This window comes from Pleurodeles waltl, chromosome 8 (assembly GCF_031143425.1).
Source record: "Pleurodeles waltl isolate 20211129_DDA chromosome 8, aPleWal1.hap1.20221129, whole genome shotgun sequence".
In the NCBI taxonomy this organism is placed as follows: domain Eukaryota; kingdom Metazoa; phylum Chordata; class Amphibia; order Caudata; family Salamandridae; genus Pleurodeles; species Pleurodeles waltl.
Genome location: NC_090447.1, coordinates 273,708 through 290,374, shown reverse-complemented (window position 1 = coordinate 290,374; position 16,667 = coordinate 273,708). Strand labels below are relative to the sequence as shown.

General features: G+C 51.4%; 1 protein-coding gene across 1 annotated transcript in view; it reads left to right on the top strand.

The window, feature by feature from the left end:
- The first annotated feature begins 6,774 nt into the window (after positions 1-6,774).
- The window catches only part of LOC138249647 (NXPE family member 1-like), a 266,774-nt gene continuing 256,881 nt past the window's right edge, over positions 6,775-16,667 (top strand). Inside the window, exon 1 of the mRNA XM_069203592.1 lies at positions 6,775-7,784. The gene's annotated coding sequence lies outside the window, so the exon portion shown is untranslated. The remainder of the gene's footprint in view (positions 7,785-16,667) is intronic.

The window sequence follows — 16,667 nt, the reverse complement described above, 5'->3', positions numbered from 1 at the left end:
TGACTTATAAGTTACTTAAGTGCAGTGTAAAATGGCTGTGAAATAACGTGGACGTTATTTCACTCAGGCTGCAGTGGCAGGCCTGTGTAAGAATTGTCAGAGCTCCCTATGGGTGGCAAAAGAAATGCTGCAGCCCATAGGGATCTCCTGGAACCCCAATACCCTGGGTACCTCAGTACCATATACTAGGGAATTATAAGGGTGTTCCAGTAAGCCAATGTAAATTGGTAAAAATGGTCACTAGCCTGTCAGTGACAATTTGGAAAGAAATGAGAGAGCATAACCACTGAGGTTCTGATTAGCAGAGCCTCAGTGAGACAGTTAGTCACTACACAGGTAACACATTCAGGCACACTTATGAGCACTGGGGCCCTGGGTTACCAGGGTCCCAGTGACACATACAACTAAAACAACATATATACAGTGAAAAATGGGGGTAACATGCCAGGCAAGATGGTACTTTCCTACAACCACCCCTCCAAGGCCTTCACTGCCTGGTCAATGAAATCAACCCAGTCTTGTGAAGACTCCTTTTTGGTATCTCTGAACTTTATCCTGTACTGTTCAGTGGTTAAGCCATAACCATCCAGGAGTGCATTCTTAAGAACTTGGAAATTGTTAGCATCATTTTCTTTTACAGTAAGGAGCCTATCCCTACCTTTTCCAGTAAATGATAGCCATAGGATAGCAGCCCACTGCTTTTGAGGGACATCCTGTACAGCACAGGCCCTCTCAAGTGCAGCAAACCACTTGTTAATGTCATCCCCCTCCTTGTAAGGGGGAACTATCTTATGCAGATTCCTGGAATCATGCTCTTTTGCAGGATGACTATGGGGAATACTGCTGCTGCCACCATGGGTATCTAAACCCATTTTCTGTCTTTCCCTCTCTATTTCTAAAGACTGTCTATCCAAATCCAGCTGTTGCTTCTTGAGCTTCAGTCTGGTTTGCTCCACTCTCAATCTATTGAGCTCCCTTTCTAACAATCTGTCATCAGGGTGGGTGGGAGGGACATTTCTAGATACAGAGGTATGATGGGAATGAACAGAAGGAGACCTGTCCCTTACAAGGGGCACCCTAACAGCTTGGCTACCAGCATAATGTGAGAACACATCATCAGTATGATGTGATTCAACCTCTGTACCAACTATGCTAGACTGTCTAGTAATGGGCAGGCTGAGAAGTTTCTTTCCTGAACCTTTTCCTGGGGGAGTCCCTGGATCAGATTGAGAACCATTAGCTACTTTTTCTACAGATTGGGCACTTATGGCCTTATCCTGTACTCTAAGCATATTAATTAACAGTTCTAAGGAAGGATTCTTCCCTACACTCAAACCTCTCTCTATGCAGAGACTCCTTGCTCCTTTCCAGCTAAGGTGATCATATGCAAGTTTGGACAGTTCAACTTTTTGGCCTGTGCCAGACATTTTTTAGAGAGAGTTAAAGTGATAGCAAAAGAGAAAAAAGTTTTCAGAACTTTTTGGAAAGACAGAAAAAACTTTTTAAACTTTTAAGAACTTTTTGAAAGTTTAGAAGTACTTTTCAGCACTTAGAAAAGAGTGAAAAGAGGAAATGCAAAACTTTTTGGCTATGTGTATATACACTGACCTTGTTTTGTATATTTTTCTCTTATGAAAAGTACAATGACAAGAGTGGTAAGTAGTCTCAAAGCACTTATCCCACCGCTGCACAACCAATGTAGGAGGCTGGACTGGCTTGTAGTGAGTACCAAGGGGTACTTGCACCTTGCACCAGGCCCAGTTATCCCTTATTAGTGTATAGGGTGTCTAGCAGCTTAGGCTGATAGATAATGGTAGCTTAGCAGAGCAGCTTAGGCTGAACTAGGAGACGTGTGAAGCTACTACAGTACCACTTAGTGTCATATGCACAATATCATAAGAAAACACAATACACAGTTATACTAAAAATAAAGGTACTTTATTTTTATGACAATATGCCAAAGTATCTTAGAGTGTACCCTCAGTGAGAGGATAGGAAATATACACAAGATATATATACACAATAGCAAAAATATGCAGTATAGTCTTAGAAAACAGTGCAAACAATGTATAGTTACAATAGGATGCAATGGGGAAACATAGGGATAGGGGCAACACAAACCATATACTCCAAAAGTGGAATGCGAACCACGAATGGACCCCAAACCTATGTGACCTTGTAGAGCGTCGCTGGGACTATTAGAAAATAGTGAGAGTTAGAAAAATAACCCTCCCAAGACCCTGAAAAGTGAGTGCAAAGTGCACCAAAGTTCCCCTAAGGACAAAATAGTCGTGTTAGAGGGAAAATGCAAGGAAAACACAAATCAGCAATGCAACAACGATGGATTCCTGACTGAGGGTACCTGTGGAACAAGGGGACCAAGTCCAAAAGTCACAAGCAGCTCGGAGATGGGCAGATGCCCAAGAAATGCCAGCAGTTGGTGCAAAGAAGCTCTTACTAGGCTGAAGAACTGTGAATACTGCAGGAACGACAAGGGCTAGAGACTTCCCCTCTGGAGGATGGATCCCCCACGCCTTGGAGAGTCGTGCAGAAGTGTTTTCCCGCCGGATGGATGCCAACAAGCCTTGCTACACGCAAATCGTGCGTTTGGCGTTTTTGGACGCTGCTGGGGCCCAGGAGGGACCAGGAGGTCGCAAATTGGACCTGCAGAGAGAGGGGACGTCGAGCAAGACAAGGAGCCCTCATTGAAGCAGGTAGCACCTGGAGAAGTGCCAGAAACAGGCACTACGAGGATGCGTGAAACGGTGCTCGCCGAAGTTGCACAAAGGAGTCCCACGTCGCCGGAGACCAACTTAGAAAGTCGTGCAATGCAGGTTAGAGTGCCGTGGACCCAGGCTTGGCTGTGCACGAAGGATTTCCGCCGGAAGTGCACAGGGGCCGGAGTAGCTTGCAAAGTCGCGGTTCCCAGCAATGCAGCCCAGCGAGGTGAGGCAAGGACTTACCTCCACCAAACTTGGGCTGAAGAGTCACTGGACTGTGGGGGTCACTTGGACGGTGTCGCTGGATTTGAGGGACCTCGCTCGTCGTGCTGAGAGGAGACCCAAGGGACTGGTAATGCAGCTTTTTGGTGCCTGCGGTTGCAGGGGGAAGATTCCGTCGACCCACGGGAGATTTCTTCGGAGCTTCTGGTGCAGAGAGGAGGCAGACTACCCCCACAGCATGCACAAGCAGGAAAACAGTTGAGAAGGCGGCAGGATCAGCGTTACAGAGTTGCAGTAGTCGTCTTTGCTACTATGTTGCAGGTTTGCAGGCTTCCAGCGCGGTCAGCGGTCGATTCCTTATCAGAAGGTGAAGAGGGAGATGCAGAGGAACTCGGCTGAGCTCATGCATTCGTTATCTAAAGTTTCCCCAGAGACAGAGACCCTAAATAGCCAGAAAAGAGGGTTTGGCTACCTAGGAGAGAGGAAAGGCTACTAACACCTGAAGGAGCCTATCACAAGGAGTCTCTGACGTCACCTGGTGGCACTGGCCACTCAGAGCAGTCCAGTGTGCCAGCAGCACCTCTGTTTCCAAGATGGCAGAGGTCTGGAGCACACTGGAGGAGCTCTGGACACCTCCCAGGGGAGGTGCAGGTCAGGGGAGTGGTCACTCCCCTTTCCTTTGTCCAGTTTCGCGCCAGAGCAGGGGCTAAGGGGTCCCTGAACCGGTGTAGACTGGCTTATGCAGAATTGGGCACATCTGTGCCCAACAAAGCATTTCCAGAGGCTGGGGGAGGCTACTCCTCCCCTGCCTTCACACCATTTTCCAAAGGGAGAGGGTGTCACACCCTCTCTCAGAGGAAGTTCTTTGTTCTGCCATCCTGGGCCAGGCCTGGCTGGACCCCAGGAGGGCAGCTGCCTGTCTGAGGGGTTGGCAGCAGCAGCAGCTGCAGAGAAACCCCAGGAAGGGCAGTCTGGCAGTACCAGGGTCTGTGCTACAGACCACTGGGATCATGGAATTGTACCAACAATGCCAGGATGGCATAGAGGGGGCAATTCCATGATCATAGACATGTTACATGGCCATATTCGGAGTTACCATGGTGAAGCTACATATAGGTAGTGACCTATATGTAGTGCACGCGTGTAATGGTGTCCCCGCACTCACAAAGTTCAGTGAATTGGCTCTGAACAATGTGGGGGCACCTTGGCTAGTGCCAGGGTGCCCTCACACTAAGTAACTTTGCACCTAACCTTTACCAGGTAAAGGTTAGACATATAGGTGACTTATAAGTTACTTAAGTGCAGTGTAAAATGGCTGTGAAATAACGTGGACGTTATTTCACTCAGGCTGCAGTGGCAGGCCTGTGTAAGAATTGTCAGAGCTCCCTATGGGTGGCAAAAGAAATGCTGCAGCCCATAGGGATCTCCTGGAACCCCAATACCCTGGGTACCTCAGTACCATATACTAGGGAATTATAAGGGTGTTCCAGTAAGCCAATGTAAATTGGTAAAAATGGTCACTAGCCTGTCAGTGACAATTTGGAAAGAAATGAGAGAGCATAACCACTGAGGTTCTGATTAGCAGAGCCTCAGTGAGACAGTTAGTCACTACACAGGTAACACATTCAGGCACACTTATGAGCACAGGGGCCCTGGGTTACCAGGGTCCCAGTGACACATACAACTAAAACAACATATATACAGTGAAAAATGGGGGTAACATGCCAGGCAAGATGGTACTTTCCTACAGTAGGGCAGAGAGCTCTGCTTGTCACTAGCAGCTTCACCCGTGGGGAGACCTCCCTGATGTGACCTCAGACAGGGGCCACCCACCCTTGCACAGTTTACTGTGCTGAGGGGGGCCCTGGAGGTCGGGGGCCCCTTCGCACTGTGGGAGCTGCGGGGACCTTTGTTAGGCCAGTGCCTGGTAGGGCAGAGAGCTCTGCTTGTCACTAGCAGCTTCACCCGTGGGGAGACCTCCCTGATGTGACCTCAGGCCCCCACGCCCATGCATACTTTACTGTGGTGACGTGGCCCCCAGGAGCTTAGTGCACCCCATCTCCCGTGCCAAGACCTCCCTGCTGTGGCCTCAGGCAGGGGCCCCCTCCCGTGCTCAGTTTACTGCGCTGAGGCCCCCCACCCCCAGGAGCTCGGGGCACCGCCCGCACCACGGGGGCTGCGGGAACCTTTGTTACACCCGTGCCTGGGAGGGCAAGGAGAGCTCTGCTGGTCACTAGCAGCATCTCCCGTGGGGCGACCTCCCTGCTGTGACCTCAGACAGGGGCCACCCACCCATGCACAGTTTACACCGCTGAGTCCCCCCCTGGAGGTCGGGGGCCCCTTGGCACTGTGGGAGCTGTGGGGACCTTTGTTACACCAGTGCCTGGTAGGGCAGTGAGAACTCTGCTGGTCACTAGCAGCATCTCCAGTGGGGTGCCCTCCCTGCTGTGGCCTGAGCCAGCTGCCCCTCCAAGCGCATGCACAGTTTACTGTGCTGAGGGGGCGCCCTGGAGCTTGAGGCACAAAGCGTCACTTCAGGAGGAGCAGTGGGTGGGCAGGAGACTGCTGAGGGTCACACAAAGCGTCACTTCAGGAGGAGCAGTGCGGGAGCAGGAGACTGCTGAGGATCACACAAGGCGTCACTTCAGGAGACTGCTGAGGATCACACAAAGCGTCACTTCAGGAGGAGCTGTGGCTGAGCAGAAGTCTGCCGAAGGTCACACAAAGCGTCACTTCAGGAGGAGCTGTGGCTGAGCAGAAGTCTGCCGAAGGTCACACAAAGCGTCACTTCAGGAGGAGCAGTGGGTGGGCAGGAGACTGCTGAGGGTCACACAAAGCGTCACTTCAGGAGGAGCAGTGCGGGAGCAGGAGACTGCTGAGGGTCACACAAGGCGTCACTTCAGGAGGAGCAGTGAGCAGGAGACTGCTGAGGATCACACAAGGCGTCACTTCAGAAGGAGCAGTGGCTGGGCAGGAGACTGCTGAGGGTCACACAAAGCGTCACTTCAGGAGGAGCAGTGCGGGAGCAGGAGACTGCTGAGAGTCACACAAAGCGTCACTTCAGGAAGAGCAGTGGCTGAGCAGGAAACTGCTGAGGATCACACAAGGCGTCACTTCAGGAAGAGCAGTGGCTGAGCAGGAAACTGCTGAGGATCACACAAGGCGTCACTTCAGGAGGAGCAGTGGCTGAGCAGGAAACTGCTGAGGATCACACAAGGCGTCACTTCAGGAGGAGCAGTGCGGGAGCAGGAGACTGCTGAGGGTCACACAAAGCGTCACTGCAGGAGGAGCAGTGGATGGACAGGAGACTGCTGAGGATCACACAAGGCGTCACTTCAGGAGACTGCTGAGGATCACACAAAGCGTCACTTCAGGAGGAGCTGTGGGTGGGCAGGAGACTGCTGAGGATCACACAAGGCGTCACTTCAGGAGGAGCAGTGCGGGAGCAGGAGACTGCTGAGGGTCACACAAAGCGTCACTGCAGGAGGAGCAGTGGATGGACAGGAGACTGCTGAGGGTCACACAAAGCGTCACTTCAGAAGGAGCAGTGCGGGAGCAGGAGACTGCTGAGGGTCACACAAAGCGTCACTTCAGGAGGAGCTGTGCGGGAGCAGGAAACTGCTGAGGATCACACAAAGCGTCACTTCAGGAGGAGCAGTGGCTGAGCAGGAAACTGCTGAGGATCACACAAGGCGTCACTTCAGGAGGAGCAGTGAGCAGGAGACTGCTGAGGATCACACAAAGCGCCACTTCAGGAGGAGCAGTGGGTGAGCAGGAGACTGCTGAGGATCACACAAAGCGCCACTTCAGGAGGAGCAGTGGGTGAGCAGGAGACTGCTGAGGATCACACAAAGCGCCACTTCAGGAGGAGCAGTGAGCAGGAGACTGCTGAGGATCACACAAAGCGCCACTTCAGGAGGAGCAGTGGGTGAGCAGGAGACTGCTGAGGATCACACAAGGCGTCACTTCAGAAGGAGCAGTGGGTGGGCAGGAGACTGCTGAGGGTCACGCAAGGCGGCACGTCAGGAGGAGCAGTGGGTGGGCAGGAGACTGCTGAGGGTCACACAAGGCGGCACTTCAGGAGGAGCAGTGGGTGAGCAGGAAACTGCTGAGGATCACACAAAGCGTCACTTCAGGAGGAGCAGTGGCTGAGAAGGAAACTGCTGAGGATCACACAAGGCGTCACTTCAGGAGGAGCAGTGAGCAGGAGACTGCTGAGGATCACACAAAGCGCCACTTCAGGAGGAGCAGTGGGTGAGCAGGAGACTGCTGAGGATCACACAAGGCGTCACTTCAGAAGGAGCAGTGGCTGGGCAGGAGACTGCTGAGGGTCACACAAAGCGTCACTTCAGGAGGAGCAGTGCGGGAGCAGGAGACTGCTGAGAGTCACACAAAGCGTCACTTCAGGAAGAGCAGTGGCTGAGCAGGAAACTGCTGAGGATCACACAAGGCGTCACTTCAGGAGGAGCAGTGGCTGAGCAGGAAACTGCTGAGGATCACACAAGGCGTCACTTCAGGAGGAGCAGTGGGTGAGCAGGAGACTGCTGAGGGTCACACAAAGCGTCACTGCAGGAGGAGCAGTGGATGGACAGGAGACTGCTGAGGATCACACACAGCGTCACTTCAGGAGGAGCAGTGCGGGAGCAGGAGACTGCTGAGGATCACACACAGCGTCACTTTAGGAGGAGCAGTGGCTGGGCAGGAGACTGCTGAGGGTCACACAAAGCGTCACTTCAGAAGGAGCAGTGCGGGAGCAGGAGACTGCTGAGGGTCACACAAAGCGTCACTTCAGGAGGAGCTGTGCGGGAGCAGGAGACTGCTGAGGATAACACAAAGCGTCAAGTAAGCGAGAGGGAGGGTGGGTACATGCATGGCTGGCTCGGTGCGGCCGCACTGACCGGAGAGAGGCTGGGGTGGGAGTGCTGACCTCAGGGGTGGAGTCGGGGGCCTGTGTTTAGCAATAACTTACAATTTAAAGGAACCTGCTTCAGTGACCCTTGTGCTCCAGCTCTCAGGCAGCAATCAAAATGTTAAGATAACTCTTTTGATTAATTTTCCTGCTAAGAAGAGAGATGAAGTCTGGTGGGAGTTTTGACTCTCCATAGTAGGGGGTTAATGTGCCTGCTGCAAAGAACAGATCTGTATCTTAAGTGGACAGCTGAGGGGATTAGCCAGCCTTTACCAGCGCTTTAAAACAAATGACATGAATGTGAAAGAGGCGATATGGAGAGATAAGGGCCAGTTTTGCAGAGTGGTATTGAAGGAATCTGAGAAGGAGATCGTGGTGGTGGGGTGGGGGGGGGGGGGGGGGCATCGAAAAAGGCAGTGGCACTGGTTGTCGCCAGCACTAAAGCCAAAGCCGGGTCCTTGGGTCCACACTGGTAACTGGGGCTCCAGGGTCACTCGCTAGGGGTCAGTGGGTCATATCAGCAGGAGGTGAAAAGGGGGGAGCACCAAGGCAGCGCTTCCCAACCTGTAGGAGGCTGGCCTGGCATATAGTGGGTGCCTTGTGGTACTTACACCTTGTGCCAGGTCCAGTTATCCCTTAGTAGTAGATTAGTAGTGTTCTAGCAGCTTAGGCTGATAGAGGTGGCTATAGCATAGCAGCTTAGGCTGAAGTAGGAGACATGCAAAGCTCCTACTAGACCACTTATATCATATAGCATAATATCATAAGAAAGCACAATAATCAGAGTTACAAAAAATAAAGGTACTTTATTTTAGTGACAATAAGCCAAAAGCATCTCAGAGGATATAGGGGCCAGATGTAGCAAATTTAAAATTTGCGAGGTGCAAAGTGCGAGTCCATGCGACTCGCACTTTGCACCTCGCAAATTGGTATGCAGTACGGTGTCTCAGACACCGACTGCAACTCACTAAGGGGTCGCAATGACCCACCTCATGAATATTCATGAGGTGGGTCGCAAATTGCGGCCCCATAGCGAGTATAGGCACTCGCAAACATGGAGGCCTGCTGTCGTCAGCAGACCTCCATGTTCGTGACTGCTTTTAAATAAAGCAGTTTTTTTTTTTTTTAAGTGTAGCCCGTTTTCCTTACAGGAAAACGAGCTACACTTAAAAAAAAACGAAACCTTTAGTTTCGGTATTTTTTCAGGGCAGGGAGTGGTCCCTTGGACCACTCCCTGCCCTGAAAAAATATTTGTGGGTCCAGTCACAAACTGGAAGGGGTCCCATGGGGACCCCTTCCAATTTGCGAGTGGGTTACCATCCACTTGAAGTGGATGGTAACTGCGATGCCATTTGCGACCGCGTACGCGGTCGCAAATGGTATTGCATACCACTCAGACTCGCAAATAGGAAGGGAACACCCCTTCCTATTTGCGAGTCGGAAATGCATATTGCGAATATGCATTTCTGCATAGCAAAGAGGCATTTGCACCTCGCAAACGGCGATTTTCGCCGTTTGCGACGTGCAAATACTTTGCTACATCTGGCCCATACTCCCTTAGGAGGTAAATAAAATACACAAAATATACACACAAACCAAAATCGGGTAAGTAAACAGTTAGAAAAGTAGTGAAAACACTGTAGAATGCAATCTGAGACAATAGGTCTAGGGGCAACACAAACCATATACTCCAAAAGTGGAATGCGAACCATGAATGGACCCCAGGCCTAGTGTAGTGTGTAGAGGGTTGCTGGGAGTGTAAGAAAACACTAAGGGTGTCCAAGATACCCCACCCCAAGATCCTGAAAAGTAGGGGTAAAGTTACCCTACTACCTCAGAAAGTCGAGTTAGGGGATTCTGCAGAGGCAACAACTGACTGCAAAGCACTGAAGACGGATTCCTGAACCTGAGGACCTGCAAAGGAAAGGGACCCAATCCAAGAGTCACGCAAGTGTCCTGGAGGACAGGAGCCCACTAAACCCCAGATGAAGGTGCAAAAGGGTTTCTTCCGGGTGGAAGAAGCCGAAGATTCTGCAACAACGGAAGGTGCCAGGAACTTCTCCTTTGCCTAGAAGAAGTCCTACGGCGTGCTGGAGGATGCAGAGTTGTTTCCAAGCAGAAAGACTGCAAACAAGCCTTGCTAGCTGCAAGAGTTGCATTTGAAGGATTTGGGTGCTGCCAGGGCCCAGGAAGGACCAGCAGGTCGCCCCTTGAAGGAGGAGACAGAGGGGGCGCTGAGCAACACAGAGAGCTCAAGCAGAAGCAGGCAGCACCTGCAGAAGTACCCAAACAGGTGTTCAGCAGATCTGAGTCTGAGAGTCGTCTCAGCACAACAAAAGAGGGTTCCATAAAGTCGGAGGTCAACTCAGTGAGTTGGGCAATGCAGGACGGAGTGCTGGGGACCTGGGCTGTGCTGTGCACAAAGGAAGTCTTGCAAAAGTGCACAGAAGCCCTAGCAGCTGCAGTTCATGCAGTACACAGGATTACTGTCTGGCGTGGTGAGGCAAGGACTTACCTCCACCAAAATTGGACAGAAGGACCACTGGACTGTTGGGGTCCCTTGGACCCAGCTCCTGTTTTCCAGGGACCACACTCGTCAAGATGAGAGGGGACCCAGTGGACCAGTGATGCAGACGTTTGGTGCCTGCGTTAGCAGGGGGAAGATTCCGTCGACCCACGGGAGATTTCTTCTTGGTTTCCAGTGCAGGGTGAAGGCAGACAGCCCTCAGAGCATGCACCACCAGGAAACAGTCGAGAAAGCCGGCAGGATGAGGCGCTACAATATTGCTGGTAGTCTTCTTGCTACTTTGTTACGGTTTTGCAGGCGTCCTGGAGCAGTCAGCGGTCGATCCTTGGCAGAAGTCGAAGAGAGAAGTGCAGAGGAACTCTGGTGAGCTCTTGTATTCGTTATCTGGTGAGAAACCCACAGGAGAGACCCTAAACGGCCTTCCGAGGAGGATTGGCTACAGAGAGAGGTAAGCACCTATCAGGAGGGGTCTCTGACGTCACCTGCTGGCGCTGGCCACTCATAGGTCTCCATTGTGCCCTCACACCTCTGCATTCAAGATGGAAGAGTTCTGGGACATACTGGAGGAGCTCTGGGCACCTCCTCTTGGGAGGTGCTGGTCAGGGGAGTGGTCACTCCCCTTTCCTTTGTCCAGTTTCGCACCACAGCAGGGCTGGGGGGATCCCTGAACCGGTGTAGACTGGCTTATGCAGAAATGGGCACCATCTGTGCCCTTCAAAGCATTCCCAGAGGCCAGGAGAGGCTACTCCTCTCAGTCCCTTAACACCTATTTCCAAAGGGAGAGGGTGCAACACCCTCTCTCAGAGGAAATCCTTTGTTCCGCCTTCCTGGGTCTGGGATGCCCGGGCCCCAGGGGGGCAGAAACCTGTCTGAGGGTTGGCAGCAGCAGTAGCTGCAGAGAAAACCCCAGAGAGGTAGTTTGGCAGTACCCAGGGTCCATGCTGGAGCCCCGGGGATGCATGGGATTGTCCCCCCAATACCAGAATAGTATTGGGGTGACAATTCCATGATCCTAGACATGTTACATGGCCATGTTTCGGAGTTAACATGGTGACGCTACATATAAGTATTGGCCTATATGTAGTTCACACGTGTAATGGTGTCCCCGCACTCACAAATTCTGGGCAATTTGCCCTGAACAATGTGGGTGCATCTTGGCCAGTGCCAGGGTGCCCTCACACTAAGTAACTTGGCACCTAACCTTCACTAAGTGAGGGTTGGACATATAGGTGACTTATAAGTTACTTAAGTGCAGTGTAAAATGGCTGTGAAATAACATGGACGTTATTTCACTCAGGCTGCAGTGGCAGTCCTGTGTAAGAATTGTCTGAGCTCCCTATGGGTGGCAAAAGAAATGCTGCAGCCCATAGGGATCTCCTGGAACCCCAATACCCTGGGTACCTAGGTACCATATACTAGGAATCATAAGGGTGTTCCAGTGTGCCAATCAGAATTGGTAAAATTAGTCACTAGCCTGCAGTGACAATTGTGAAAGCAGAGAGAGCATAACCACTGAGGTTCTGGTTAGCAGAGCCTCAGTGATACAGTTAGGCACCACACAGGGAACACATACAGGGCATACATTATGAGCACTGGGGTCCTGCCTGGCAGGATCCCAGTGACAGAAAGGCAAAAACAAACATACATACAGTGAAAATGGGGGTAACATGCCAGGCAAGATGGTACTTTCCTACAAGAAGCCCCCCTCTGCCCTGCCTGAATCGCAGAGTGACCCCCAGGTCTCTCCATTGATTTCAACCTAAAACCTGACACCTACTTTGCACACTGCACCCGGCTGCCCCTGTGCCGCTGAGGGTGTATTTTGTGTGCCTGTTTGTGACCCCCCCCCACTACTCTACAAACCCCCCCTGCTCTGCTCCCTGAGGACGCAGGTACTTACCTGCTAGCAGACTGGAACCGGAGCATCCCTGTTCTCGATAGGCGCCTATGCTATTTGGGCCCTCCTTTGACCTCTGCACCTGACCGGCCCTGTGTTGCTGATGTTGAGTGTTTGGGGTTTACTTGATCCCCCAACGGGGGGCTGCCTATGCCCAGGAGACTGAACTTGTAAGTGCTTTACTTACCTGAGAAACTAACCAATACTTACCTCCCCCAGGAACTGTTGAGTTTTGCAGTGTCCACTTTTAAAATAGCTATTTGCCATTTTTGCCAAAACATTGTACATTACTGTTTTAAATCAAAGTTCCATACTTACCTGTGTCAAGTACCTTACAATTTATGTGCTTACCTCAAATCTTGAATCTTGTGGTTCTAAAATAAATTAAGAAAATAACATTTTTCTATATAAAAACCTATTGGCCTGGAGTTAAGTCTTTGAGTGTGTATTCTCATTTATTGCCTGTGTGTGTACAACAAATGCTTAACACTACCCTCTGATAAGCCTACTGCTCAACCACACTACCACAAATAGAGCATTAGTATTATCTAATTTTGCCACTATCAACCTCTAAGGGGAAGCCTTGGACTCTGTGCACACTATCTCTCACTTTGAGATAGTATATACAGAGCCAACTTCCTACAGACCCCATTTCTAACATTGGTGATCAGCAGTGAGGATAGGACTTGTATTTGTGCAGTGACATACAGTAGCTAAGTGTTCACTACCTACCCACAGTTAAAGGTCATTACTAGTTGCTTTTTTCTGCTTCTTTTTCTCTCCATTTGGTCTTTTTTTCAAATTTGAATCCTACCTCTCCTTTGTAAACTTGGAACTTTGTGTTGTGCCTGTGATACCTTAGTACAGCTTGGAAATGGATCCCACCTTCACAGAAGAGTATGACAAGTCAGATATAGTCCCCATTGAATCCCTCACCAAGGCTGAGCTGAGGGAGATTTGCAAAGAGAGGGGGCTGGCTGTGTCAAAGAGATCCACTAAGCAGGAACTGCAGAATGCCTTTGTAGACTTTGAGGAAGCACGCTGGAAAGAGGAACACGCAGCCAAGGACCAAAGGGGTGATGGCCCTGAGAAGGGTAATGAGGAGGAAGAGAAAAATGACTTAGCAGTGGCTCCAGAGGAGAAAAGGGAACCCACAGAGAGTGAATCCCTTACTGGATCATATGCGGGAATCAGTGTCTCCTCCTGTGCCCTGAGGAGCTGAGGGACAGACAGGCTGAGAGGGACCTGAGGCTGCAGCTAGCTCAGCTGGCTGCAGAGGAGAGAAGAGCTGAGGCTGACAAAGCCCTAGCAGAGGAGAGAAGAGCTGAGGCTGAGAGGGCCTTAGCAGAAAAAAAATCTTGTTGGCTCATGAACTGAGTCTGAAGAAACTGGACTTAAAAGCACAGCAAGTAGAGTCCAGTGGTGGCAGCAAAACTACAATGTCCAGTGCCGAGAAAGAGATCAACCTACCCAGAGATTTGGTACCTGACTTCAGAGAGGTGGGGGACATAGACAAGTGGTTTGAGGTGTCTGAGGTCACCCTAGTTGAGCACCGGATCCCTGAGGAAGATTGGGGGCTGTCCTATAGGGGCATATACTGGTAATCGGGGGACACCCTTCTGGCCCTAGGAGGGAGAGACAGATTGAGTTGTCCAACCATCAAGGAGACCCTTGTCAAGAAATATGGCTTCACCCCAAAGGAGTCCAGGTTGAGATTCAGGGGCAGTAGGAAGCTGTCTCACCAGTCATGGAGGGATTTTGTAGGACACTTTTGTAAGGCACTGGGTGGCTGGGTGAAGGGTAGTATTGTAAACACTTTTGAGGGGCTGTACAATTTGTTGGCCAGAGAGCACATGTTCAGTCACTGTTTTCCAGACCTTTGCCAGCCCTTAGTAAATTGTAAGTTCTGTGACCCCAGGGAACTTACAAAGGAGGCAGACCTCTGGGTGAAAACCAGTGTCCAAAAAAGCATTTGGGAGTGATCCTAAGGAGAGGGGTTAGGTTCCCCTCAACAGAGTGGGGGGAGGCACACAGTGACCCAGATAGGTCCCATAATGGTAAGGGGGGAAAAGGGTCCCATGTCCCTTCTAAAGGTAGGAGGACAAGTGGGGTGGGCAGAGGCCCAGGAAGCCCTATTCCCAGCCCCAGTGCTTGGACTGTTCCCACAGGGGACCCAAGAAGGGTAACCTAGTCTGCACCGAGAGACCGTCCTCTGATGGGAGCTTCCCAGTGTCAGGTGAGCTGAGAGGGGTGACCCTAAGGGCCCCCCTGACAGTTCAGTTGTCTGGCAGTACCACTCCTCAGAGGAGGGCACGGAAGGCCAGAGGGAGGGGCAAGGTGGGGAAGGAGTCACCCTTGTCCCCTGTTCAGCCTCAGGGTACAGACCCTGGTCTGAGTGACCAGTGTAAGGGTACCACACTTGAACTGATGGGAGGTAGAATGGAGAAGGGGTGCATTCTGAGGTGCCTCAGGAGCCCCTTGGGAGCACCCTACCAGCCCCCCAGCTGGAGGAGGAGTTCATCCAAATGCCCCACTCAGGGTCTCCACTTAGCATTGGATTGTCTGGGGCCTGGCTTTTGACACTGACAGCTGTCTGTGGCCTCTTTGTGTTACTGTCCTTCTGGACAGAGTTTTCCCTGGGTTGGGGGACAGAAGTCAGACCCAAGGAATGGAACGGGCCACATCACTTTGTTGGCCCTGGTGCTACTATCTACCTACTGGGATGCATCTGTGAGCAAATTAAAGTTAGGAGCTTCACATATGGGGTCCACTAATTTTGGGAAGTTTTTTACAGTGTGAAAGGCACCTACCTGAACAGGCAGAGAATTACTAAGAACTCTCTGGTTGCCGCAATGCACCTTAAAACCCAGGCCTCGCAGCGCTACCGGAGTCTTTGGCTAAGAAGACCGTTCTCCAGAGGTCTACGAGCTGCTGAAAAGATGTCTTAGTAAGGTTAAGGTCACCACACAGCTCAGGTCACTCTCTCCTGTTGTGGGGCTGCCATGTTTCAGGTTTCTTTTTAGCAACATTCCCACATTAGAATCATTAATGCTCCAGACTGCTATCCAGGCCTGCGCTGGAGGTGGGGGGTGTGGGTGGAGGACCTTGATGACTGGTGCGAAGCTGGCCTGGCTCCCAGAGAACTGGCCACACCGCTTGCCTCAGCATGGACCAAACTCAATTACCTACACATCACTTATCTGACCCCGCCCGCTTGCATCCGCATGGTCCAACTCCATTACCTACACCTCACATATCTGACCCTGTCCCTGCTCACCTTCGGATGGTCCAACTGAGTTACCTACACCTCACTTATCCCACCATGCCTTGCTCGCCTTCGCATGGTCCAACTGAGTTACCTACACCTCACTTATCTGACCCCACCCCACTTGCCTTCGCATGGTCCAACTCAATTACCTACACCTCACTTATCTGACCCTGTCTTGCTCGCCTTCGCATGATCCAACTGCGTTACCTACACCTCACTTATCTGACCCCGTCCCGCTCGCATCAACATGGTCCAACTCCATTACCTACACCTCACATATCTGACCCTGCCTCGCTCACCTTCCCGTTGTCCAACTGAGTTACCTACACCTCACTTATCTGACCCCGCCCACCTCCGCATGGTCCAACTCCATTACCTACACCTCACATATCTGACCCTGCCCCACTCGCCTTCCCATTGTCCAACTGAGTTACCTACACCTCACTTATCTGACCCCGCCCACCTCCACATGGTCCAACTAAATTACCTACACCTCACTTATCTGACCCTGCCCCACTCGCCTTCACATTGTCCAACTGAGTTACCTACACCTCACTTATCTGACCCCGCCCCACTCGCCTCCGCATTGTCCAACTCAATTACCGACACATCACTTATCTGACCCCCTCTCCCCCGCATGGTCTAACTCAATTACCTACACCTCACTTATCTCACCCTGCCCCCGCTCACCTCTGCATGGTCCAACTCAATTACCTACACCTCACGTATTTGACCTCCTCCCCCTGCATGGTCTAATTCAATTACCTACACCTCACTTATCTGCCCCTGCCCCCAATCACCTCTGCATGGTCCAACTCCATTTCCTAGACCTCACTTACATGACCCCTTCCCCCTGTCTCCGCATGGTCAAACTCAATCAACTACACCTCACTTATCTGCACCTGCTCCCGCTCTCCTCCGCACAGTCTAACTCATTTACCTACACCTCACTTATCTGCCCCTGCCACCGCTCACCTCCGAATGGTCTAACTCATTTACCTTATTTTGCATGGTTAGCCACCCCCACTTTTTGCCTGGAAAATGATGTGGTTTCAAACTGTAAGTGTCCTGGGCCCCTGCTAAACAGGTTCCCAGGGCCAGATCTCTTTCCCCAAAACTGTACT